This window comes from Xenopus tropicalis, chromosome 9 (genome assembly GCF_000004195.4).
Source record: "Xenopus tropicalis strain Nigerian chromosome 9, UCB_Xtro_10.0, whole genome shotgun sequence".
NCBI classification, from domain to species: domain Eukaryota; kingdom Metazoa; phylum Chordata; class Amphibia; order Anura; family Pipidae; genus Xenopus; species Xenopus tropicalis.
In genome coordinates this window covers 84,937,543-84,963,728 of record NC_030685.2, presented here as the reverse complement: position 1 = coordinate 84,963,728, position 26,186 = coordinate 84,937,543, and the positions used below count along the sequence as shown (strand labels likewise).

At 44.8% G+C, this 26,186-nt stretch overlaps 1 protein-coding gene across 1 annotated transcript in view; it reads left to right on the top strand.

Annotated features, from left to right (window-relative positions):
- Positions 1-26,186, top strand: part of LOC116407773 — an 880,143-nt gene that overhangs the window by 635,327 nt on the left and 218,630 nt on the right. The gene's annotated exons all lie outside the window — the stretch shown is intronic.

Sequence of the window (26,186 nt, the reverse complement as noted above, 5' to 3'; positions counted from 1 at the left end):
TCCTAATTACTCCGGCCAGAGACTGGGGAGCATTACCTCTCCTTTTATTTAGTGCTGGGAAAGGAAACATTTGGCCGGCCAGTGTATCAGAATATTAACTCTTATCTGTGTAGCTGGTTTGATAGCTGCAGAATATGCTGGGGGTGCCTTTTGTGCTCAGGTTATTATGTAACAATAAATACATTTGGGAACCCAAATGCAGTGTATTTTGTATTAGGTTCATCTGAACCTACACCAAGGCCATTGTGCAGCTCCCCTGTGCAGAATGTCATTGTGTTTAATGAACATTTATGGCACAAAATGCACTGAGTGACCCCCCCCCCCGCGCTGAGTGACCCCCCCACACTGGCAGACAGCAGCATTTCTTGGACCTGGGGCCAGGTGTATCTCTTTAAGATCTAAAGGTGCATTATTCTGTCTCCATGAGAAAGACATTTGACACTGGGTCGCTATTAGGGACCACCCATCCAGCTGCCCAGGGTCACCTTCCCCCCTTTATTCACCAGAGGTTTTGGATATCAGATTCCAAAACACACATGGGGCCCCATAATCACCGGGTCCCCTGGGAGCCAGACAAAGGGGCACTTCCTGCCTATTAGGAAGCAGAGCCTGGAACGTGTCATTGGCACTTGTTGATTGCTGCTCTATTCCTGCAGAGAAGCCATTCTGCCCCCCCAGCACATGGTTTGTCTCAATTACCTCCTGTCTCACTTTATGGCAAGTTACCCTTAAAATACACTGTCTCAGTGCATTGCGCCCACAACTCACTTCTGCTAGAGGCTACTAAGAATTCCTTCCCCTTACTAGGGGTTGTATTACATTGTAGCCCATGGTGCAAGACAATAAGCCGATGCTTACAAGGGCACATATATGGAAGTATTATATAGCAGGACAAATTTTAACTCTAGTTGCCCAATCCTGCCCTTTAAATCTGCCAGCGTGGCAGTTAGTGCGTATTCCTTGGATAACAGTTGAGTTTAATGATGTATGAAAAGATCAAATATCAAAGAGAAGGGAATGAAATATGGTTTGTAAGGTAAACACCATGACATACATTTGGCTCCTTCCCAGTGTCAGAGCTCTGATTCTGTACTTCCTGCTTCTGGGCTGCTCTCCTTCCCATGGCTAGATAAAGCTTTTCCTGTTGCACCGATCTATAGGCCATTGTAGGGGATTGAAATAGCACAAAGGCTCCCTCTAGTGGTGACCTGCACTGTAATCTAAAAAAATATATCATGACCAAGCCACACACCCCTGCCTGACAGTGGGGAGAGAACAGGCCAGAAACTGGATGTACAGAGAATCTGAGAAAATAGGTGACTGAGATAAGAAAACTTAGCAATATAATGAAACAGCACCACTACAGCTTATTTCATGAAAACTGGGTCTGCAAATAAACAGAAAGAGTTAAAGGGAACTAAACCCGGAAACTGTATGGGGGGCAGGGGTATCCTGAAGGCCAGTTAGGGGGGGATCTGGGGTGAGTGCTTATTTGTGCCCTGGGTACCCCTGGAACTATAGCGGGGTGACTGTTACCCCAATGTTTCTATATATCTGTAACCTTGTTATGGGCTAAGGGGGCCCAGCCTGAAGGCCAGTTAGGGGGGGATTTGGGGTGAGTGCTTATTTGTGCCCTGGGTACCCCTGGAACTATAGCGGGGTGACTGTTACCCCAATGTTTCTATATATCTGTAACCTTGTTATGGGCTAAGGGGGCCCAGCCTGAAGGCCAGTTAGGGGGGGGATTTGGGGTGAGTGCTTATTTGTGCCCTGGGTACCCCTGGAACTATAGTGGGGTGACTGTTACCCCAATGTTTCTATATATCTGTAACCTTGTTATGGGCTAAGGGGGCCCAGCCTGAAGGCCAGTTAGGGGGGGGGATTTGGGGTGAGTGCTTATTTGTGCCCTGGGTACCCCTGGAACTATAGCGGGGGGACTGTTACCCCAATGTTTCTATATATCTGTAACCTTGTTATGGGCTAAGGGGGCCCAGCCTGAAGGCCAGTTAGGGGGGGGATTTGGGGTGAGTGCTTATTTGTGCCCTGGGTACCCCTGGAACTATAGCAGGGTGACTGTTACCCCAATGTTTCTATATATCTGTAACCTTGTTATGGGCTAAGGGGGCCCAGCCTGAAGGCCAGTTAGGGGGGGATTTGGGGTGAGTGCTTATTTGTGCCCTGGGTACCCCTGGAACTATAGCAGGGTGACTGTTACCCCAATGTTTCTATAAATCTGTGACTTTGTTATAAGCTAAGCCAATTAGAGAGTTGGGGTGAAATTTATGCACAGAGCCACTATCAGTAATTGCAGGGCTCTATCCTAATAAATTAGCAGGGCCCTACTCTAAAGGTGCTTCAATTGTTAACCCATTGGTCACCTCAGCACCTGGAAGGAGGGCCCTCCCAACTCTAAGAATGCACACACATCCATGCCCCTGATCCACCCTAGACACGCTGTATTTTGCCAAAGCCCCACCCCCATTTCACGCAAACCCCACCCCTTTACTGTCTCTTGGTACTTTCTCTGTCATGGGGCCCCTAACTTAGTACCCCTTGTACCTCCCTGATAGCAGCCCTGTTAATACCCCATATAAAAAGTTAATTATGATGCAAACTTTCCCTTTAAAGCAATGTAACCCAGGCAACCTATACGCAGAAGGCCTATATATATCGGGAGCTGCATTACAGCATCTTACATCTCTAGCCAAATTTTTTTTTTAGCCCCTCTTCGTGCAAACTCACAGATGGAAATAAATGAAACACAAACCCAGTGATTGTGAACAATAAAAACGCTTGTGTGACCCAGGCAAACTGGGAAATAAGGTGTAATGTTATTACGCCACCCAAATTCCTATTTGCTGAGTGGGAAGGGAGAAAACAATAAACTTTTACATGTGAAATTAAGGGTGTCTGTTCCACTGAGCTGCACTTTGTAACCAACAAATATTAAAGTTTTGGAGATGTAACTGCTATCTGTCTGGCCGTTGCACTGCTGGTTCTGACTTCTGAAACAAGGAGCCAGCTGAATAAAACACCTGGATAATGATGGATGGATATTGGGAAGTTGCTTAGAGTTATATTTTCTATAATTCAGCAAAAATAGTTTTGGGGTGGAGTTCCCCTTTAAAGGTCAGATGGTTACAAATCGGTTTATACGTTGCCAGTTTTTCTCAAGTTCACCATAAAGCCGCTATTGTCTAAAGTCGGCCATACCCAGGCCGAGCTTAAATCCATGCACCCCACAAGTTGGATTATGAGAGTTCTGGCTGTCAATGCAGACAACTGAATAACACTGTTCCATATTTTAAATGTTCCTGCTGAATTGTGCTTAGTACAGGGGAATCCCTATGTGCCATAGTTTTATGGGATCTCTCTGTACAGGCTATGAGCAAACTTAGGGGGCTGTTCCTGCTGAATTGTGCTTAGTACAGGGGAATCCCTATGTGCCATAGTTTTATGGTATCTCTCTGTACAGGCTATGAGCAAACTTAGGGGGCAGTTCCTGCTGAATTGTGCTTAGTACAGGGGAATCCCTATGTGCCATAGTTTTATGGTATCTCTCTGTACAGGCTATGAGCAAACTTAGGGGGCTGTTCCTGCTGAATTGTGCTTAGTACAGGGGAATCCCTATGTGCCATAGTTTTATGGTATCTCTCTGTACAGGCTATGAGCAAACTTAGGGGGCTGTTCCTGCTGAATTGTGCTTAGTACAGGGCTATCCCTATGTGCCATAGTTTTATGGTATCTCTCTGTACAGGCTATGAGCAAACTTAGGGGGCTGTTCCTGCTGAATTGTGCTTAGTACAGGGGAATCCCTATGTGCCATAGTTTTATGGTATCTCTCTGTACAGGCTATGAGCAAACTTAGGGGGCTGTTCCTGCTGAATTGTGCTTAGTAGCTATGTTTCTCTAGTTTTATGACACAAGACTCCATAACAATTGCTACATTACATTGTACAGACTTGTACAGACTTCCCCCAAATATTTTTTGTGTAACAAGTCACATTTCTGCTGTTTCCTTATAACTGTGATGAAACTGCCCAGGGATTAGGTGGAATTAAGCAGAACAGAGATGCACCCAGTATCCACCCTCACCCAGGAGAGGTGCTGAGTACGTGACTGGCTGCCAGTTACTCCGGTGATGGTTCTGACCGTGCCATTGTTTCTTGGGAAAACACTCATAGAGAAGCTTTTTACCCAACCGAACTTGTAACCTCATTACAGGGATTGTTTTTATTGTTACCTTTTATTCCTTATCTTTTTATTTAGTCCCTCTTCAATTCATATTCCAGTCTCTCATTCACACCGCAGCCTGGTTGCTAAGGTAAACAAGACCCTAGCAACCAGATAGCTGCTGAAATTCCACACTGGAGAACTGCTAAACTAAGAGCTAAATAACTGAAAAACTCTCTGTTCATTGCTTTTGTCTCTTGAAACAGACTGGCAGAAGCCAGATGGTTTCAGAAGCCATGATCAGCAGTGCAGGGAATATAGTCAGACAGGGGTTTCAATAGTATTTACTAGGGATGCAGGGTATAGTATTTACTAGGGAATGACATTTGCCGTCATTATAGGTGGACTTTCCCTTTAAAATAACTCACTTAAGCTTAAGGTGGCCATACACGGGCCGATTCTAGCTGCCGATATCGGTCCCTTAGACCAGGGGTCCCCAACCGGCGGGCCGTGGGCTATGCTGAACTGGGCCACCTGGCCTCCCATTGATTTTGTATTATGGTGAGCTGTATTATATTTCATAATGTAATATCAATAACAATAAAAATAAAGTGCATAATATAAAATGTAATAATGACATTTACATTATATATGTAATAATTAACTTTCATACTATGCACTAATTGTGCCCCCACCAACCTCGGTCCTTGGAAAAATTGTCTGGCTTGAAACCGGTCTGTGGTGCAAAAAAGGATGGGGACCACTGCCTTAGACTGATCCGGCAGCTTATTGGTCCGTGTATGGGCACTAACGACGGGGCCTGCCCGACCGATATCTGGCCTGAAATCGGGCAGATCTCAATCGGGCAGGTTTGTTTTTTATTCGGATCAGGGACTGCCTCGGCTTGTTGACGCAGTCCCCGAACCAATGTATGCCTATACCCATCGTTCTAATTGGATCGTTTGGCCAAATGATTTAATTAGCCCGATATTACCCACCCATACGTGGGGATACTGGGAGAAGCTCTGACCTCTGTACGGTGTATGGCAGGGGTGGCCAAAACATCGATAGCAGTCCACCAGTCGATCCCCCGTGGATTTCGGGTGGACCAGGTGGGGAGGAGTCTTAAGTAGATCGCCGGGGGAAAAAGTCTGGGCACCCCTGGTGTATGGCCATCTTTATATTTTTAATTAGCAAAAAAAAAGACAATAAAACTGCATTTTCCTAGTGCAGTAAGTGGCTCCCCACATGAGACTGCACGGAGACAGGGCACTTGGTGATGTGTCCTTTGTTTGTGTCCCTGTTAAGTACATTCTCTCTGTTTATCCTGGAAAAGTGAATCTGCCGGAAGTCATGCAGCGAGCACTGATTGCCTTTGCAGACAGTGTGAGGTGTGGCCCCTGTGCCGCTGACAGGAGGATCTATTGTTTGAGGCTGAGGAGGGATATATAAACCACTTGCAGTACTAATGCCCTTTATACCAAGCATCTCCTGCTATGGAATGGTACATCCCAACGTGTGCCAATATTAATAATATTTGGGGAGAACTCACCGGAGCAGTTCCACGGTCAAAGAGTTCCGTGCTATCACGTCTGGATGCGCCCCCAGTCCGGGCGTAAATCAAAGCAAAATAATGTAGATAAAGACGGAGCACTCCAGGACCTCTTTTCAATAAAAAAATGATCTTTATTCGCGTGTCCATAAAAACATTCTTGTTGAACTACAACTCTAGCCAACGCGTTTCATGGCATCTCGCCACTTCTTCAGAGGCTACCGCAGTGTTTCCCACACACCTGTTCCTTAAATGCACTTATTATCCCACACCCCATGTGTATGTTAACCCCCACAAGTGCCAGGGGAAAAAGGTTTTTCCTTTTTTGATTAAGCAGATAACAATATAAAATACAAATTAAAAACAACAGTTAAACCAAATGTATAATATAATTCAGCCATATCCCACGATGACTACAAGGAGAAGATCTTAGGGTCAAACCCCTTTAAACCACCCTCCAAACATTTGGTATTTAATGAACAGTGTAGTTCCTTCCATAAATATGTATCAAAACACACATCAATCACAGATATTAAACATCAAAAGTATCATATTAATGTAAAAATAAGAAGGTCCATGTCATCCCAGAACCTCTAATATCAAATTATCGGATTGTTGACAAATTATTAGCAGATTATTCACAAATCATTAACAATAGCAGGAGATCTCCCATTCCCTATTTAACCCTTCAAATGACTCGATGGTTTTCAAATGATATATCCAGTAAACTTCCCTCTCGGAGAGTTTCTTATCCATTTCCCCTTTTCTAATGTTCAACTTGGGTTTATCAATAATTTGAAAGGTGATTACACCCCTACCTACTATTGGGGACTGGCACTTGTGGGGTTAACATACACATGGGGTGTGGGCTAATAAGTGCATTTAAGGAACAGGTGTGTGGGAAACACTGTAGTAGCCTCTGAAGAAGTGGCGAGATGCCATGAAACGCGTTAAGGTGCCCATACACGGGCCGACTATAGCTGCCGATATCGGTCCCTTGGACCGATTCGGCAGCTAATCGGCCCGTGTATGGACATCATGTATAGGAAGTGTGAAGGGATTATAAATACTGTGTATTGCTTGTGTTTAATACGTGTGCACAATGTTTGGGATGTTGCCATTGCACTATGGCGTAATCCATTGTTTGGGATTAGTCTCAAAGTTTATGGGATCTATGTGGCTACAAGCCCTGCTATTGCCTGAGTCTGTTTGGATACGACCCACGGTAGGCCACGCCCACTTTTAATTAAACACTGGTTATTTACCTTAACACTGATGATGCACAGTTTCATTTTATTGCTGAGTCCTGTTTTGTTTCATAGTTTGTCCGTGTGACTGTTCCAAAATCCTGTATTTCTAGATTGTGTGCCCAGAACATTCCTTCTCTGTATATTTGTATTTATACATATGGGTAGGAGGTGCCATAGTGTTTCCCTTAGACAGTACAGTATGGGGGTACAGCTTATTGTGTGCCCAGAACATTCCTTCTCTGTATATTTACATAGTAACATAGTAACATAGTAAGTTGGGTTGAAAAAAGACATACGTCCATCAAGTTCAACCATAATGCCTATATATAACCTGCCTAACTACTAGTTGATCCAGAGGAAGGCAAAAAACCCCATCTGAAGCCTCTCTTATTTGCCCCAGAGGGGAAAAAATTCCTTCCTGACTCCAAGATGGCAATCGGACCAGTCCCTGGGAATTTGTATTTATACATATGGGTAGGGGGTGCCATAGTGTTTCCCTTAGACAGTACAGTATGGGGGTACAGCTTATTGTGTGCCCAGAACATTCCTTCTCTGTATATTTGTATTTATACATATGGGTAGGGGGTGCCATAGTGTTTCCCTTAGACAGTACAGTATGGGGGTACAGCTTATTGTGTGCCCAGAACATTCCTTCTCTGTATATTTGTATTTATACATATGGGTAGGGGGTGCCATAGTGTTTCCCTTAGACAGTACAGTATGGGGGTACAGCTTATTGTGTGCCCAGAACATTCCTTCTCTGTATATTTGTATTTATACATATGGGTAGGGGGTGCCATAGTGTTTCCCTTAGACAGTACAGTATGGGGGTACAGCTTATTGTGTGCCCAGAACATTCCTTCTCTGTATATTTGTATTTATACATATGGGTAGGAGGTGCCATAGTGTTTCCCTTAGACAGTACAGTATGGGGGTACAGCTTATTGTGTGCCCAGAACATTCCTTCTCTGTATATTTGTATTTATACATATGGGTAGGAGGTGCCATAGTGTTTCCCTTAGACAGTACAGTATGGGGGTACAGCTTATTGTGTGCCCAGAACACTTTGCCGTATATTCGCATTAATATAGTTTAATTGTAACTGCCTCTCTGAATGTGCGTAATGGAAAACAAGTTGAATTAAGGAAAAAACCTGCATGAAAATGTCCATCGTCAGTCCCCTAATTTTGCCGTCACACTTTTTAAAGTTAAAAATTCTAACTGTAAAGCTCCTTATATTTCAGCTGTAAATAAGGTCCCGGCCGTGTGGATTGGGCTCATATTTAGCACATGATGTCACTTACAGGAGGGTTATACTGCTCTGTGTATGGATGGAATTTAGCCAATAGCACCTTACTGTTACTGCTGGTTGAAACACATAATAAAAGCTACTTCTTTAAAGGGGAACTCTACTCAAAAACTAAAAACTTTAATCCACTTATAAGATGTGCACCACCATTTGCTCTACTCTATATCAGACACACTGATACATTTTCTCTGTATATTTATACGCATGGGTAGGAGATGCCATATTGTTTCCCCTTAGAAAGAGGGTTACACAGAGCATTACCTCATGGAAAGAGATTAGTACTTTAGTGCCGGCTCTCTGTAAAGATGAATTTATATGTTGAACAGAGATATCACTGTACCTCACAGCCAGCATGAAAATGAGGCTTGAACAGCATGTACCCAAGGATGCTGTGTAGCTCCGTTGCAGGGTTGACAGGTTGGTGGTTTTTCTGTCAAATTGGGCTACTAATTTAAAGCCCTGGCAGCTTTCCAAAGTACAAACCCGCCAAAGTACAGTTTTGGCCTATTTTTTGGACCCTTTTTGTAGTTTGGAAACTAGCAAAGTTTTTTCTTCCTAGTGTGCCTGTTCCACTGCATGCTGGGTAATGTAGTTTGTTTCTAACAATTAGCCTACAGCTAGGATTAATATAAAACTACAATACCCAGCATGCAATTGGACAGTATAGACAGAGGCTCTGGTTTTGTATTCCTTTTTGCTCTGTTCTACCCCCTGCTCCCTGCTCTATAGGGTATGTGATTGTACTGTTACTTTCTACTGGGATGTGGGGCAGTTCTACCCCCTGCTCTATAGGGTATGTGATTGTACTGTTACTTTCTACTGGGATGTGGGGCAGTTCTACCCCCTGCTCTATAGGGTATGTGATTGGACTGTTACTTTCTACTGGGATGTGGGGCAGTTCTACACCCTGCTCCCTGCTCTATAGGGTATGTGATTGTACTGTTACTTTCTACTGGGATGTGGGGCAGTTCTACCCCCTGCTCCCTGCTCTATAGGGTATGTGATTGTACTGTTACTTTCTACTGGGATGTGGGGCAGTTCTACACCCTGCTCCCTGCTCTATAGGGTATGTGATTGTACTGTTACTTTCTACTGGGATGTGGGGCAGTTCTACCCCCTGCTCCCTGCTCTATAGGGTATGTGATTGTACTGTTACTTTCTACTGGGATGTGGGGCAGTTCTACCCCCTGCTCCCTGCTCTATAGGGTATGTGATTGTACTGTTACTTTCTACTGGGATGTGGGGCAGTTCTGCAGTTGATCCTTAAGGTATAACTCTCAGGATATCTTGGGGCTGCTGAGAGTTGTAGTTCAACGCACCCATATGTATATCATGTCAGTTGTTAATGCAACATTCTGAATCCATTTCTGTAGTGACTTCCCAGCTGGACTGGGCACAGTGGGAATTATCAGCCATCCCAGTAACTGGAGAGGGGGCACAGGGCATGGGGAGTGATTAAACGCTTTAAAAAGGCAGGTTTTCCCATATATACTTTTAATTGTTTTCATTGCGCATATTGGGCTATTTTTGGGCTACTATTGAAATGACTTTTGGCCAGTGTCGGACTGGCCCAGCAGGATACCAGGAAAACTCCCGGGGGGCCCAGGTGTCAGTGGGCCCTCCTGCTCCTCACCATTTGGCCTGTTTCATGGCCATTCCCTATTTTTGAATGGGAAGAGAGAGGAGAAATAGATAGAAGAATAGATGCTAGCATGTAAATAAAAGAGACTAGGAGAATAAAGAGGTTGGGTGAGGAAAGGAGGAAAAATAGTTTGGAGAGTTAACCTATAATCTAAGGTTTTTTGGTGGGCCCCTGGGGTCCCAGTCCGACACTGCTTTTGGCTAGTTTTGGGCTGGTTTTAGAACTGACTTTGGCTAGTTTGGAAAAATAAATTTGGCAACCCTGGAGAGAGGTAGGTGCAAGTTAAGGGTCCATGTTAGAGGGAGGAAACAGCCACATTAGTAACACTGTGTGAGGGCTCTGTTTAATGTACGTGTAGCTGAAGCTGAGGGAAACACTTGAGTAACATATGGCCATTAAAGGTGAAGAATGGTAAGACCATAGGGGGTGATTTGTTGTGCCCCCCTAATTGTAGTCTTTCACCTGCTACTCATAAACCTTACCAGCCTGGGTTACTGTTTCCTGAGGGCCACACTGCCATCTTCTTGTGGTTTTTCGGCCGTCGCCTGTCACGTGTGGGCAGGGATGCTGCTTCCATGGGGCGGGTGGATAAATTTACCTCGGGGGCAGCTGGACAGGTTACCTGGAATTAGCCTTCATAGTGCAAATCTTTGGGCTTAAGCACCCAGTACTCACACTATAGGTGATGTATTATACCAGTTCCAATGGTTACTTCCTCCTGATTCTAACTCTGCGTTTATTATTTATTTCTCTAGCTCAGTGATCCCCAACCAGTGGCTTGTGAGTAACATGTTGCTCCCCATCCCCTTGGATGTTGCTCCCGGTGGCCTCAAAGTAGGTGCTCATTTTTTAATTTCTGGCAAGGAAACACATTTTGGTTGCACAATAACCAAGTGTAATGTCAAACAGAGCCTTCTGTAGGCTGCCAGTCCACACAGGGGCAATTATAGCTCTTATTGACACACCCAGCAACCTTTTTCATTCTTGTTTTGCTCCCCAACACTTTTTTTCTTTTTAAATTTGGCTCATGGGTATAAAAGGTTGGTGATCCCTGCTCTAGCTTAACAAAATGCCCTGTTATACAAATATCTAGAATCTCAGCCATAAAGCAGGGCAGGTCTGCTGCTTATAATGGGGGGATCAGATAGGATCTGTGCCACTGTGACAGAATGCTCTGTTATACAGATAGCTAGAATCTCAGCCATAAAGCAGGGCAGGACTGCTGCTTACAATGGGGGGGGATCAGATAGGATCTGTGCCACTGTGACAGAATGCTCTGTTATACAGATAGCTAGAATCTCAGCCATAAAGCAGGGCAGGACTGCTGCTTACAATGGGGGGGGGGATCAGATAGGATCTGTGCCACTGTGACAGAATGCTCTGTTATACAGATAGCTAGAATCTCAGCCATAAAGCAGGGCAGGACTGCTGCTTACAATGGGGGGGATCAGATAGGATCTGTGCCACTGTGACAGAATGCTCTGTTATACAGATAGCTAGAATCTCAGCCATAAAGCAGGGCAGGACTGCTGCTTACAATGGGGGGATCAGATAGGATCTGTGCCACTGTGACAGAATGCTCTGTTATACAGATAGCTAGAATCTCAGCCATAAAGCAGGGCAGGACTGCTGCTTACAATGGGGGGATCAGATAGGATCTGTGCCACTGTGACAGAATGCTCTGTTATACAGATAGCTAGAATCTCAGCCATAAAGCAGGGCAGGACTGCTGCTTACAATGGGGGGATCAGATATGATCTGTGCCACTGTGACAGAATGCTCTGTTATACAGATAGCTAGAATCTCAGCCATAAAGCAGGGCAGGACTGCTGCTTACAATGGGGGGATCAGATAGGATCTGTGCCACTGTGACAGAATGCTCTGTTATACAGATAGCTAGAATCTCAGCCATAAAGCAGGGCAGGACTGCTGCTTACAATGGGGGGATCAGATAGGATCTGTGCCACTGTGACAGAATGCTCTGTTATACAGATAGCTAGAATCTCAGCCATAAAGCAGGGCAGGACTGCTGCTTACAATGGGGGGATCAGATAGGATCTGTGCCACTGTGACAGAATGCTCTGTTATACAGATAGCTAGAATCTCAGCCATAAAGCAGGGCAGGACTGCTGCTTACAATGGGGGGATCAGATAGGATCTGTGCCACTGTGACAGAATGCTCTGTTATACAGATAGCTAGAATCTCAGCCATAAAGCAGGGCAGGACTGCTGCTTACAATGGGGGGATCAGATAGGATCTGTGCCACTGTGACAGAATGCTCTGTTATACAGATAGCTAGAATCTCAGCCATAAAGCAGGGCAGGACTGCTGCTTACAATGGGGGGATCAGATAGGATCTGTGCCACTGTGACAGAATGCTCTGTTATACAGATAGCTAGAATCTCAGCCATAAAGCAGGGCAGGACTGCTGCTTACAATGGGGGGATCAGATAGGATCTGTGCCACTGTGACAGAATGCTTTGTTATTAAGTTGCTAGAATCTCAGCCACCACCCACATAAGACTAATTGCTGCTTCGTCACCAAGGAATCCCATGACCTGACTGCCCAATATAGAAACTCTCCATATGCTGAGGGTGAAACCTGCTCTCCAAATCCGGAGGAACTCACTATTTAAATAAACCTTAGAACGGTCTGATTATTTATAAAGAGCCAAATGCAATTTTACATTAAAACTTCTCAGAAAATTCAGAAAAGTAATTAGAAAAGCTCAGAGTTGGCAGAGACATTTATTTTAACGAGGAAAACATCTGCCGTACAGGTCAGTGGAAAAATCCTCTGCTATTAGATCCGCTGAGACATTGGTGGGTCTAATCTGAGCGTTAGACATAACAGTATAAAATGAGATGATATCACTTCCCTTCGCTCTGTGAATGTGAGAGTGAGAGGTAAGGGAGAGTGCAAGGTGACTGAAAAGGTTGGAAATGACCGGCTGATGTTAAAGTTATTTCTAATTATCATTGCAGTTATAACCAGAATGTGTTTGTGTGTGCAGGGCTGGTTAATCCACTGTCTAAATCTTACACATCTGCCTTCGTCTTGTACTACAGTCTCCATCTGGCCTATAGTCTCTATCTTGCCTTTCTGTTTCCACCTTGCTTTCTAGTATTCATCTTGGCTTACAGTCAGCATCCTGTCCTGCTCTCCCCATCTTGCCCTACTGTCCCCATCTTGCCCTACTGTCTCCATCTTGTCCTACTGTCTGCATCTTGCTCTACTGTCTGCATCTTGCCCTACTGTCTCCATCTTGCCCTACTGTCCCCATCTTGCCCTACTGTCTCCATCTTGTCCTACTGTCTGCATCTTGCTCTACTGTCTGCATCTTGCTCTACTGTCTGCATCTTGCTCTACTGTCTCCATCTTGCCCTACTGTCTTCATCTTGCCCTACTGTCTCCATCTTGCCTTACTGTCTCCATCTTGCCTTACTGTCTTCATCTTGCCTTACTGTCTCCATCTTGCCCTACTGTCTCCATCTTGTCCTACTGTCTGCATCTTGCTCTACCGTCTCCATCTTGCCCTACTGTCTCCATCTTGTCCTACTGTCTGCATCTTGCTCTACTGTCTCCATCTTGCTCTACCGTCTGCATCTTGCTCTACCGTCTGCATCTTGCCCTACCGTCTCCATCTTGCCCTACTGTCTCCATCTTGCCCTACTGTCTCCATCTTGTCCTACTGTCTCCATCTTGCCCCACTGTCTCCATCTTGTCCTACTGTCTCCATCTTGCCCCACTGTTTCCATCTTGCCCTACTGTCTCCATCTTGCCCCACTGTCTCCATCTTGCCCTACTGTCTCCATCTTGTCCTACTGTCTCCATCTTGTCCTACTGTCTCCATCTTGCCCTACTGTCTCCATCTTGCCCTACTGTCTCCATCTTGTCCTACTGTCTCCATCTTGCTCTACTGTCTCCATCTTGCCCTACTGTCTCCATCTTGCCCTACTGTCTCCATCTTGCCCTACTGTCTCCATCTTGCCCTACTGTCTCCATCTTGCCCTACTGTCTCCATCTTGCCCTACTGTCTCCATCTTGCCCCACTGTCTCCATCTTGCCCCACTGTCTCCATCTTGCCCCACTGTCTCCATCTTGCCCCACTGTCTCCATCTTGCTCTACTGTCTCCATCTTGCCCTACTGTCTCCATCTTGCCCTACTGTCTCCATCTTGCCCTACTGTCTCCATCTTGCCCTACTGTCTCCATCTTGCCCTACTGTCTCCATCTTGCCCTACTGTCTCCATCTTGCCCTACTGTCTCCATCTTGCCCTACTGTCTCCATCTTGCCCTACTGTCTCCATCTTGCCCCACTGTCTCCATCTTGCCCCACTGTCTCCATCTTGCCCCACTGTCTCCATCTTGCCCCACTGTCTCCATCTTGCCCCACTGTCTCCATCTTGCCCCACTGTCTCCATCTTGCCCTACTGTCTCCATCTTGCCTTACTGTCTCCATCTTGCCCTACTGTCTCCATCTTGCCCTACTGTCTCCATCTTGCCCTACTGTCTCCATCTTGCCCTACTGTCTCCATCTTGTCCTACTGTCTCCATCTTGCCCTACTGTCTCCATCTTGCCCTACTGTCTCCATCTTGCCCTACTGTCTCCATCTTGCCCTACTGTCTCCATCTTGCCCTACTGTCTCCATCTTGCCCTACTGTCTCCATCTTGCCCTACTGTCTCCATCTTGCCCTACTGTCTCCATCTTGTCCTACTGTCTCTATCTTGTCCTACTGTCTCCATCTTGCCCTACTGTCTCCATCTTGCCCTACTGTCTCCATCTTGCCCTACTGTCTCCATCTTGCCCTACTGTCTCCATCTTGCCCTACTCTACCTGCTACTCCGCACTCATTACTAGACACAGACTCAGCATTTCTTTGTCCCTCAGTATGAGTCCACTGGGCGATATTAAGTTAATTCTAAAGTTTATCACCGTAGAACACTGACAATAAAGAGTGTCCCCCACCCTAGGGTGTGCGCCGACTGTTTCCTTATGTTACGCTCTAGTAAAGAGCCTGACTCAGTAGTGCAGCCGCCGGTGTGGGAAAGTGACAGTGCTGAGTAATAGTGACTGGTTAGTATGATGTAACTAATGGCTTTGTTACTAAGTTTGCATTTCTAATGATTTCTTGTAATGTTTTAGAATTTCAGAGTTTTATGGCCCCTGACCTAAGCAATACGGCAACTTCCTTCTAAACAGATATTCAGTATAATGTATATATATTCTGTGATTACATTCAGTCTGCCCTGAACCCTCCCATGTCATGATTTGCTCAGAGGCAGTGAAAGGGCAGAAAGTTATGGGGTCGATCTGAAGGCAGTGGGGAATTTACTTCTCCGAGGGTTCATGTTTCCTTTAATATTACTCAGGGTATAATTTAGCAATTGTTTTACATGTGATGTCCCTGGAATTAGCCATCTGGGGTACTCACCTGTATGGGCTGCCTTGGGGACAGCAGCAGATCCTAATGGTGAAATGGTTAATGATCTGGGATAGAGTGAGATAATATCAGTGTCAGGGGAAGGAATTCCCACAATTCAGCAGAAAAAGCCTCCTTAATTTGCTCATAGCCTGTACAGAGAGATACCATATGGATTCCCCTGTACTAAGCACATTTCAGCAGGAACAGCCCCCTAAGTTTGCTCATAGCCTGTACAGAGAGATACCATAAAACTATGGCACATAGGGATTCCCCTGTACTAAGCACAATTCAGCAGGAACAGCCCCCTAAGTTTGCCCATAGCCTGTACAGAGTGATACCATAAAACTATGGCACATAGGGATTCCCCTGTACTAAGCACAATTCAGCAGGAACAGCCCCCTAAGTTTGCCCATAGCCTGTACAGAGAGATACCATAAAACTATGGCACATAGGGATTCCCCTGTACTAAGCACAATTCAGCAGGAACAGCCCCCTAAGTTTGCTCATAGCCTGTACAGAGAGATACCATAAAACTATGGCACATAGGGATTCCCCTGTACTAAGCACAGTTCAGCAGGAACAGCCCCCTAAGTTTGCTCATAGCCTGTACAGAGAGATACCATAAAACTATGGCACACAGGGATTCCCCTGTACTAAGCACAGTTCAGCAGGAAGGGTCTGTTACACTCAGTCACCTAAGGAGAATTAAGCTACAGTAAATCCCAGACAGCTCCTACAAACAATAAGATGAAAGGTTCCCTCAGACAGATGAGCAGATACAGCTCGGCACGTGGAATGCCCAGGCGTCGGGATATTATGAAGATGTTTATGAAGCAGAACCTGGAGGAATAATGTTGAGCTCTCACTGTATAGAGTCGCCTCCAGCTCCCAGCAAGTCTGAACAAACCGCAGCGATAATGCATGAGAAACCCCCAGTGCAGGAACGGCCCTTTGAACCTACCTGCTGCCTCTCATCCATCAACCAAGGGCAATTATGTCTGATGTCTTAACCAGGGGCCCCGACGGGAGAGATTCCGCAGCCACTCACCTGCTTCCCATCCTCTGTCCCCACCGGCTGCTAAAGGGGCGCAGGCAGGTTTGGGCAGGGACGGCCGATTACAATCCAAAGAAAAACACATGCACTGTAACTCATATGCACAAAGTACACACAGACTGCAACAAAGAAACCAAAAGGAGAATTGGTACAAAATATCTAGTTATTTATATTGCACCTTCTTTTCTTTTGTGCTCCCTGATGGTACAGTATGGGGGGGGTTGTAGTCAAGTGATATGGCAGTAAAACCCCTGCTTGTTCTTGCTCAGATATAAGTCTGTGGGCACAAGTGATGTGTGGGCTGGCCCCATACCCGCGGGGTTGGTGGATTTGGGCCAACCTCAGCACATCACTTGCAGGTCGCGGATGGGTTCGGTTTGAGCTCTTCCGCTCACCCTCCCTGCCCATGACCTAACACTGCCGGCTTCCTCTTCTGGCTTGTGAATTTATAGGCGTGTGTCTGACATGCCCCGCCCCTTTTGTGTAGTCATTGCGAGGTGGCTTGGGCGCGGGTCGGTTAGGGGTAGGGTTGGGAACGAGCGGGGTAGGGTTGGGAATGGGCGGTTTAGGGTTGGGAATGGGCGATTTAGGGTTGGCAACGAGCAGGTTAGGGTTGGGAATGGGCAGATTAGGGTTGGCAATGAGCTAGTTAGGGTTGGCAACGAGCAGGTTAGGGTTGGGAATGGGCGGGTTAGGGTTGGCAACGAGCAGGTTGGGAATGGGCGAGTTAGGGTTGGCAACGAGCAGGTTGGCAATGGGCGGGTTAGGGTTGGCAACGAGCAGGTTGGGAATGGGCCAGTTAGGGTTGGCAACGAGCAGGTTGGCAATGGGCGGGTTAGGGCTGGCAACGAGCAGGTTGGGAATGGGCGGGTTAGGGTTGGCAATGAGCAGGATGGGAATGGGCGGGTTAGGGTTGGCAACAAGCAGGTTAGGGTTGGGAATGGGCGGCTTAGGGTTTGGAATGTGCGGGTTAGGGTTGGGAATGGATTGAGGTTTTCTCAACCTGCACATCACTAGTGGGCACCATGCAAAAGGCATAGGCGGTCATTTACTATAACTCAGGAAAGAAGTGCAAGACCATTAAGGGACATATAAAGTGTTTTTTACTTGGTGCCAACATATTAGGAACCCCCCAGTGAAATAGATTGCTAAATTAATCAAACCTGCCCAATCAAGATCTGGCCGATTTCCAGGGATTTTCACAAGGGACACCTAGAACGCCAATACGAAGGTCAAGTAAAATGCCGGTGCTTAGGGAGGTTTTTCCACAGGCCGGTGCATTGTGGCCCTAAGCACCAAAGCTGTAAATCAGTTTTTTTCTGGAATTCTATGGGTGCCTGACACAGGGCTTTACCTTTCACTGTGATTGTGGGACTGATAAGAGAGTTCAGCAGCAGCAGATCGAACAAAACCCCTGAACTCTTACAGAACAGAATAAAACCGAGGTTCAGTTACATCCAGGAGATGTAATAGTGGGCACGGTCACTAGAGTATCGATATTACCGCTGGGAGCGCTGATCCTGCGACGTAGGCAAGGCACCTCCTGGCCTTTCAGGTTTTGTTGCTATTGGATTCCCAGATCCCCAGCCATTCAAGCCAAAAAGTCTTTTGATGGCACGGGAGACTTAATAGCCTTGTTCTCAGCTGGTATCTGCACTGGGGCAGTTTCTTCTGCCGGAGGGGAACAAAGGGGACTTTAGATACAGACAAAGAAGCTCAGAAGTCTGAGAGAGAGAAAATAGAAACGGAAATGAATAAACCGAGAGATCAGCTTTCTAGAAACTCCCAGCTCCATCCTCGGCCCAACACTCTCTGTGCCAAAAGCAGATAATGCACCATTATATAATACTATATATATATTATATTTATCTTTATCCCCTTGGTACCGCTAGTCTCTGCCAAGGACCTGTATGGTTCTGCTTTACCCTATCTGGCTGAACACCCCCCTGTAGCTGTGGGTCAGATGAGCAAACTCATTGGTATGTGAATGAGTGATTTAGAACTATTACTCAAGGTTCTAGAAGGATTATAGGGTTCATTTATCACTGGCTAAGGTGAATAAGCACCAAGGGTCTCCAGGTGTCATGAAAATCCCCCTTTTGCTATTTGCCCACAGTGGGGGCCCATTTTCCCTGATACACTTTGATGGGGCTATGGAGGGCTTTATTGTTTTCTGTTCAGTTCTGCCACTTTATGGATCTGGGTCTGTGCATGGGGGCATTATTGTGCTGAGATAGGCAAGGGCTCCCCCCTATGGAATTGTCAGGAATGTCATTGTACCCTGTAGCCTTAAGGGCAGTGATCCCCAACCAGTGGCTCGGGGGCAACATCAACCCCTTGTGTGTTGCTCTCAGTGCCCCCAAACCAGGGAGTTATATTTGAATTCCTGACTTGGGGGCAAGTTTTGGTTGAATAAAAACAAGATTTACTACCAAATAAAGCCCCTGTAAGCTGATAGGGTGCATAGAGGCCCCTAATAGCCAATCACAGCCCTTATTTGGCTCCTCCATGAACTTTAATAATGCTTGTGTTGCTCTCCAAGTCTTTTTATATTTGACTTTGAGTAAGAAAGGTTGGGGATCCCTGCCTAAAGGTTTCACTGGAACCAGAGGTCCAAACCAGCCCATTCAGGCAGGTAGTGTTCTCCTGGTATCTGCCCAACCCAGACTTTCCCATCAGGCTGCCAGATAGTGAGATGCCATTTATCCATCCAGAGGATGTGTTTCCACAGCTCCAGAGCCCAATGGCGGTGCCCTTTACTCCAGCGCCCAATGGCGGTGCCCTTTACTCCAGCGCCCAATGGAGGTGCCCTTTACTCCAGAGCCCAATGGCGGTGCCCTTTACTCCAGAGCCCAATGGCGGTGCCCTTTACTCCAGAGCCCAATGGCGGTGCCCTTTACTCCAGAGCCCAATGGCGGTGCCCTTTACTCTAGAGCCCAATGGCGGTGCCCTTTACTCTAGAGCCCAATGGCGGTGCCCTTTACTCTAGAGCCCAATGGCGGTGCCCTTTACTCCAGAGCCCAATGGCGGTGCCCTTTACTCCAGAGCCCAATGGCGGTGCCCTTTACTCCAGAGCCCAATGGCGGTGCCCTTTACTCCAGAGCCCAATGGCGGTGCCCTTTACTCCAGAGCCCAATGGCGGTGCCCTTTACTCCAGAGCCCAATGGCGGTGCCCTTTACTCCAGAGCCCAATGGCGGTGCCCTTTACTCCAGAGCCCAATGGCGGTGCCCTTTACTCCAGAGCCCAATGGCGGTGCCCTTTTCTCCACTCCAGTCGACGCTTGGCATTGGACATGGTGAAGTTAGGTTTGTTTTACTCATGTGTGGGCCGTCCCAAAACCCATGGGTCCGGTGGCTTCGAGGTGACTTTGGCACAGGATTTCCTGGTTGCGGCCGGGTTCAGGCTGACCTCTCCATTCCACTCTTCCTGCCCACAATTTTACTTTGCCCAATTTCTGCCTCTGGCAGCCTCTAGTTATATGTGGGTCGGCCTGATACCCACGGGTTCGGTTGGGAGTGGGGGGGTTAGGGTTGGGTGAGAGTCGAGATTTTCTTGACCCACGTATCATTAGTGTGCACCTGCCCCGCCCCCTTTGTGACATCAGAAATGGGACAGGACAGGCCTGGGTCTACAAATAGAGGTTCCCTGCTGGTTTGGGTTGAGAGTGAGTGGGTTACCGTTGACCCCCACATCACTAGTTTGTTTGCCTCTGATCCCCCATAAAACCCCCCCGCTCCCTACGGATAGTTCTTGTGCTGACGTTGCTTGCGGAGACAGTTTGGTACTTTCAGCCATATTGTGTATATTAGACAGGGAGAGTGCAGATTCTCTATATAATATATATATATATATATATATCTATCTGTATATCATCTATATATCTATATATCATCTATATATGTATTTATCATCTATATATCTACCTTTATATATCATCTATCTATATATCATCTATATATCATCTATCTATATATCATCTATATATATATATCATCTATATATCTATAAACCATCTATATATCTATATAATATACGTGGGCAGATTTCAGCTGTGCGGTTAAGGCAACGTCACACAAGTCGTTCCATACAGTAATATTGATTTTACGCTGTGGTTTTTTAGAGCCAAAGCAGAAGCCGCAATAAAGTGAAGGAACTGGGTGTTTGGTCGATCTGCGCGACACAATAAAGTCATTGTGTTTTGATTGATGGAAAGGGGGGTTCCTGTCACCCAATCAGGACACAGGGATTTTTTTTTTTTTTATCAAAGGCCTAGGGCAATTTGCTGCTTCTTTGTTAAAACTGCCATTTACCACGAAGGCATGAAATGAACAAACTTCTTACCCCTACAGCAGTGTCAGCCAAAGAGTGGGAGGGATAAGAACTCTGGCCTGAGGCAGAGAAAGCAAAACAACTGAATGACAGAAAAAATCAGAAAGTCAATTACCTCCAACTTTAATCTACCCTCCTACCCATATGTATAAATACAAATATACAGAGAAGGAATGTTCTGGGCACACAATAAGCTGTACCCCCATACTGTACTGTCTAAGGGAAACACTATGGCACCTCCTACCCATATGTATAAATACAAATACACAGAGAAGGAATGTTCTGGGCACACAATAAGCTGTACCCCCATACTGTACTGTCTAAGGGAAACACTATGGCACCCCCTACCCATATGTATAAATACAAATATACAGAGAAGGAATGTTCTGGGCACACAATAAGCTGTACCCCCATACTGTACTGTCTAAGGGAAACACTATGGCACCCCCTACCCATATGTATAAATACAAATATACAGAGAAGGAATGTTCTGGGCACACAATAAGCTGTACCCCCATACTGTACTGTCTAAGGGAAACACTATGGCACCTCCTACCCATATGTATAAATACAAATATACAGAGAAGGAATGTTCTGGGCACACAATAAGCTGTACCCCCATACTGTACTGTCTAAGGGAAACACTATGGCACCCCCTACCCATATGTATAAATACAAATATACAGAGAAGGAATGTTCTGGGCACACAATAAGCTGTACCCCCATACTGTACTGTCTAAGGGAAACACTATGGCACCTCCTACCCATATGTATAAATACAAATATACAGAGAAGGAATGTTCTGGGCACACAATAAGCTGTACCCCCATACTGTACTGTCTAAGGGAAACACTATGGCACCTCCTACCCATATGTATAAATACAAATATACAGAGAAGGAATGTTCTGGGCACACAATAAGCTGTACCCCCATACTGTACTGTCTAAGGGAAACACTATGGCACCTCCTACCCATATGTATAAATACAGAGAAGGAATGTTCTGGGCGCACAGATACTTTCCCTGTTTTAGACATCACTTATGTAGGAGGGGGTATTACATTTAAGACTAATGCTGCTTTCTAGGAATTTTCCATCTGCTGTTTAGGGGTCAGGAAGGAATTTCCTCCCCTGTGAGGTGGAATTTGCAGCTGTCCAGCTGGGAGGGGGGCCGCTTTGCCTTTTGTATTAATTCTGCCCATTTAGCACAAGTAATTAAATGAAGCTGCATATTGGATCCCGATGAATAAGAGGCAGGTATGCGAGTGATTTGTTATACAACAAATATACAAATATGTACTACAGACAGTATTTAATCAAATAATGGGGCCCCAGACAGCTACTGGTCATGTGTTCCCAAGTGAGGCGCGTAAATATTTAAAGTTCCATGTTTGGGAAGCAAATAATCAGCTGCCCCCCCCTGTCTTGTTCAGGGGCAATTCTGAGACCCACCAAGTACAAATGTTTCCAGCTGGGAATCACACACTCACCACCCACTTTATTCAAAATCCCATACAGTATTAGTTCTAATCACCTTCACAATGGTTTATTGTACAGGTATGGGATCCGTTATCCGGAAACCCATTATCAAGAAAGTTCCGAATTACTGAAAGCCCATCTCCTATAGACTCCATTTTAATCAAATAATTCAGATTTTTAAAATTGATTTCCTTTTTCTCTGTAATAATAAAACAGTACCTGTACTTGATCCCAAAAAAAATATAATTACCCCTTATTGGGGGCAGAACAGCCCTATTGGGTTTATTTAATGGTTAAATGATTCCCTTTTCTCTGCAATAATAAAACAGTACCTGTACTTGATCCCAACTAAGATATAATTACCCCTTATTGGGGGCAGAACAGCCCTATTGGGTTTATTTAATGGTTAAATGATTCCCTTTTCTCTGTAATAATAAAACAGTACCTGTACTTGATCCCAACTAAGATATAATTACCCCTTATTGGGGCAGAACAGCCCTATTGGGTTTATTTAATGGTTAAATGATTCCCTTTTCTCTGTAATAATAAAACAGTACCTGTACTTGATCCCAACTAAGATATAATTACCCCTTATTGGGGCAGAACAGCCCTATTGGGTTTATTTAATGGTTAAATGATTCCCTTTTCTCTGTAATAATAAAACAGTACCTGTACTTGATCCCAACTAAGATATAATTACCCCTTATTGGGGGCAGAACAGCCCTATTGGGTTTATTTAATGGTTAAATGATTCCCTTTTCTCTGTAATAATAAAACAGTACCTGTACTTGATCCCAACTAAGATATAATTAATCCTTATTGGGGGCAAAACAAGCCTATTGGGTTTAAATTATGTTTAAATGATTTTTTTAGCAGACTTAAGGTATGGAGATCCAAATTACAGAAAGATCTTTTATCCAGAAAGCCCCAGGTCCCGAGTATTCTGGAGAACAGGTTGTATACCTGTATTAGAAGTTCTCAGTACTTAGAGAAGGAGAGACACTACGGTGGGTGCTGGAGTTCTGTAGACCCCACCCCCCCTGCTGGCCAGGTAAGGAAAAGCAGTTTACATGGAATAAGTGGAAACAAATGACTAGGAAAGGGTTAACCCCATTTGTCAGCTGCCATTGTGGTGCAGCTTGTCTGTCACCTGGTGCATGTAGAGAAATATCCTTAAATATCCTGCCCCCCCCAATTCCCCTCCTGGGTAAACAGGATGCAGGAATCACGGCCAAACTGCCGTCACCCATCTCCGCTTTGTAAATAGCGAATCCAAACAGGGGGCTCAGCGACGTTATTACAGAGAGGGTAATGGGTGCAGCTATGGGTGTCAGATCAACAAAGTACCTGCAGGAATGTCTAAAGTAATTATTTACTTCTAACTGCTCCTGGGCCCACGTGCCTCGTTAATAATCACCATAGGATTGTGCCGACGAGCTAATAACCCCCCCCAGAGTAATTACACGAGGAACTTTAATTGTCATTTAGTTGTACCCTCAGTGCTTGCATTCCAGTTGGACTTAAAGAAACAGGACTGCCCAACGCCAGGCCTTGCTGGCTCGGGTCAGTTGGGTCAGTGTGGGTATGAGGTTACTATGGCTTCATACACAGGGCAGGCTCTCTGTACAGGTATCACACCCCTTATCCGGAAACCTGTTATCCAGAAAGCTCCGAATTACGGAAAGCGTGTCTCCCATAGACTCCATTTTAATCAAATAATTCAGAATTTTAAAACTGATTTCCTTTTTCTCTGTAATAATAAAACAGTACCTGTACTTGATCCCAACTAAGATATAATTACCCCTTATTGGGGCAGAACAGCCCTATTGGGTTTATTTAATGGTTAAATGATTCCCTTTTCTCTGTAATAATAAAACAGTGCCTGTACTTGATCCCAACTAAGATATAATTACCCCTTATTGGGGCAGAACAGCCCTATTGGGTTTATTTAATGGTTAAATGATTCCCTTTTCTCTGTAATAATAAAACAGTACCTGTACTTGATCCCAACTAAGATATAATTACCCCTTATTGGGGCAGAACAGCCCTATTGGGTTTATTTAATGGTTAAATGATTCCCTTTTCTCTGTAATAATAAAACAGTACCTGTACTTGATCCCAACTAAGATATAATTACCCCTTATTGGGGCAGAACAGCCCTATTGGGTTTATTTAATGGTTAAATGATTCCCTTTTCTCTGTAATAATAAAACAGTACCTGTACTTGATCCCAACTAAGATATAATTACCCCTTATTGGGGGCAGAACAGCCCTATTGGGTTTATTTAATGGTTAAATGATTCCCTTTTCTCTGTAATAATAAAACAGTACCTGTACTTGATCCCAACTAAGATATAAATAATCCTTATTGGATGCAAAACAGTCCTATTGGGGTTAATATTTTATAAATTTTATGGAGATCCAAATTACAGAGACCCCTTATCCGGAATACCCTTGGTCCCGAGCATTCTGGATAATGGGTCCTATACCTGTATTAGTTTTGTTTAATTGAGTTAATTGGCCTACGTCTGCCCTGTGTGGAGGTGCAGATATTAATGATGTAAACATTTAGTTCTAGTTCCGCTGCAGTGCGCACAAACCCACCGGGCACCAATTAACTGCTGCGTTGGCACGTGACGGGGGCGCACATAAACCCACAGAGTGCCAATTGCATAGAGAAATACTTCCTTCTCTATAAAGCCTAGAAGGGCCATGATGTCATTGGTTTAACTTGGCCTTAAAAACAGCATGGAATGTTGTATAAAGTGGTGTCGTTTTGGGGAAAAAATGTACGTTTAAATCACTATTTGTGCTTAAAATTCCTGATTCTCATGTGGTTCTGCTTCTTTTCTGGCACAGCCCTTTATGGTTCTGCATGCAGAATCAGTATCTGACTGCATATAATATAGTCAGTAATATACCCCCAGTTGTAAAATGCAAGGATATTACAAGTCACAGAGACGTTCCATGACCATATAAAAGCAAAGGGCAAAAGAACAGTCCTATTGGGTTTATTTAATGGTTACATGATTCCCTTTTCTCTGTAATAATAAAACAGTACCTGTACTTGATCCCAACTAAGATATAATTACCCCTTATTGGGGCAGAACAGCCCTATTGGGTTTATTTAATGGTTAAATGATTCCCTTTTCTCTGTAATAATAAAACAGTACCTGTACTTGATCCCAACTAAGATATAATTACCCCTTATTGGGGGCAGAACAGTCCTATTGGGTTTATTTCATGGTTAAATGATTCCCTTTTCTCTGTAATAATAAAACAGTACCTGTACTTGATCCCAACTAAGATATAATTACCCCTTATTGGGGGCAGAACAGCCCTATTGGGTTTATTTAATGGTTAAATGATTCCCTTTTCTCTGTAATAATAAAACAGTACCTGTACTTGATCCCAACTAAGATATAATTACCCCTTATTGGGGGCAGAACAGCCCTATTGGGTTTATTTCATGGTTAAATGATTCCCTTTTCTCTGTAATAATAAAACAGTACCTGTACTTGATCCCAACTAAGATATAATTACCCCTTATTGGGGGCAGAACAGCCCTATTGGGTTTATTTAATGGTTAAATGATTCCCTTTTCTCTGTAATAATAAAACAGTACCTTTACTTGATCCCAATTATGATATAATTAATCCTTATTGGGGGCAAAACAATCCTATTGGGTTTAAATGATTTTGAACAGACAAGGTATGGAGATCCAAATTACGGAAAGATCACTTATCCGGAAAAGCCCAGATCCCGAGCATTCTGGATAATGGGTCCCATACCTGTAGAATATGTATTATAACACACACGTTTCACCAAGTCATGTGACAGAAATGACATCACTAAGTACCAATTATAACTAATGACATCACTAAGCAACATTTATATATTACATATAAAATACTGTATGGGCAATGTGTATCATGATAATATAATATAATATATGGGCTGCTCATTGGCT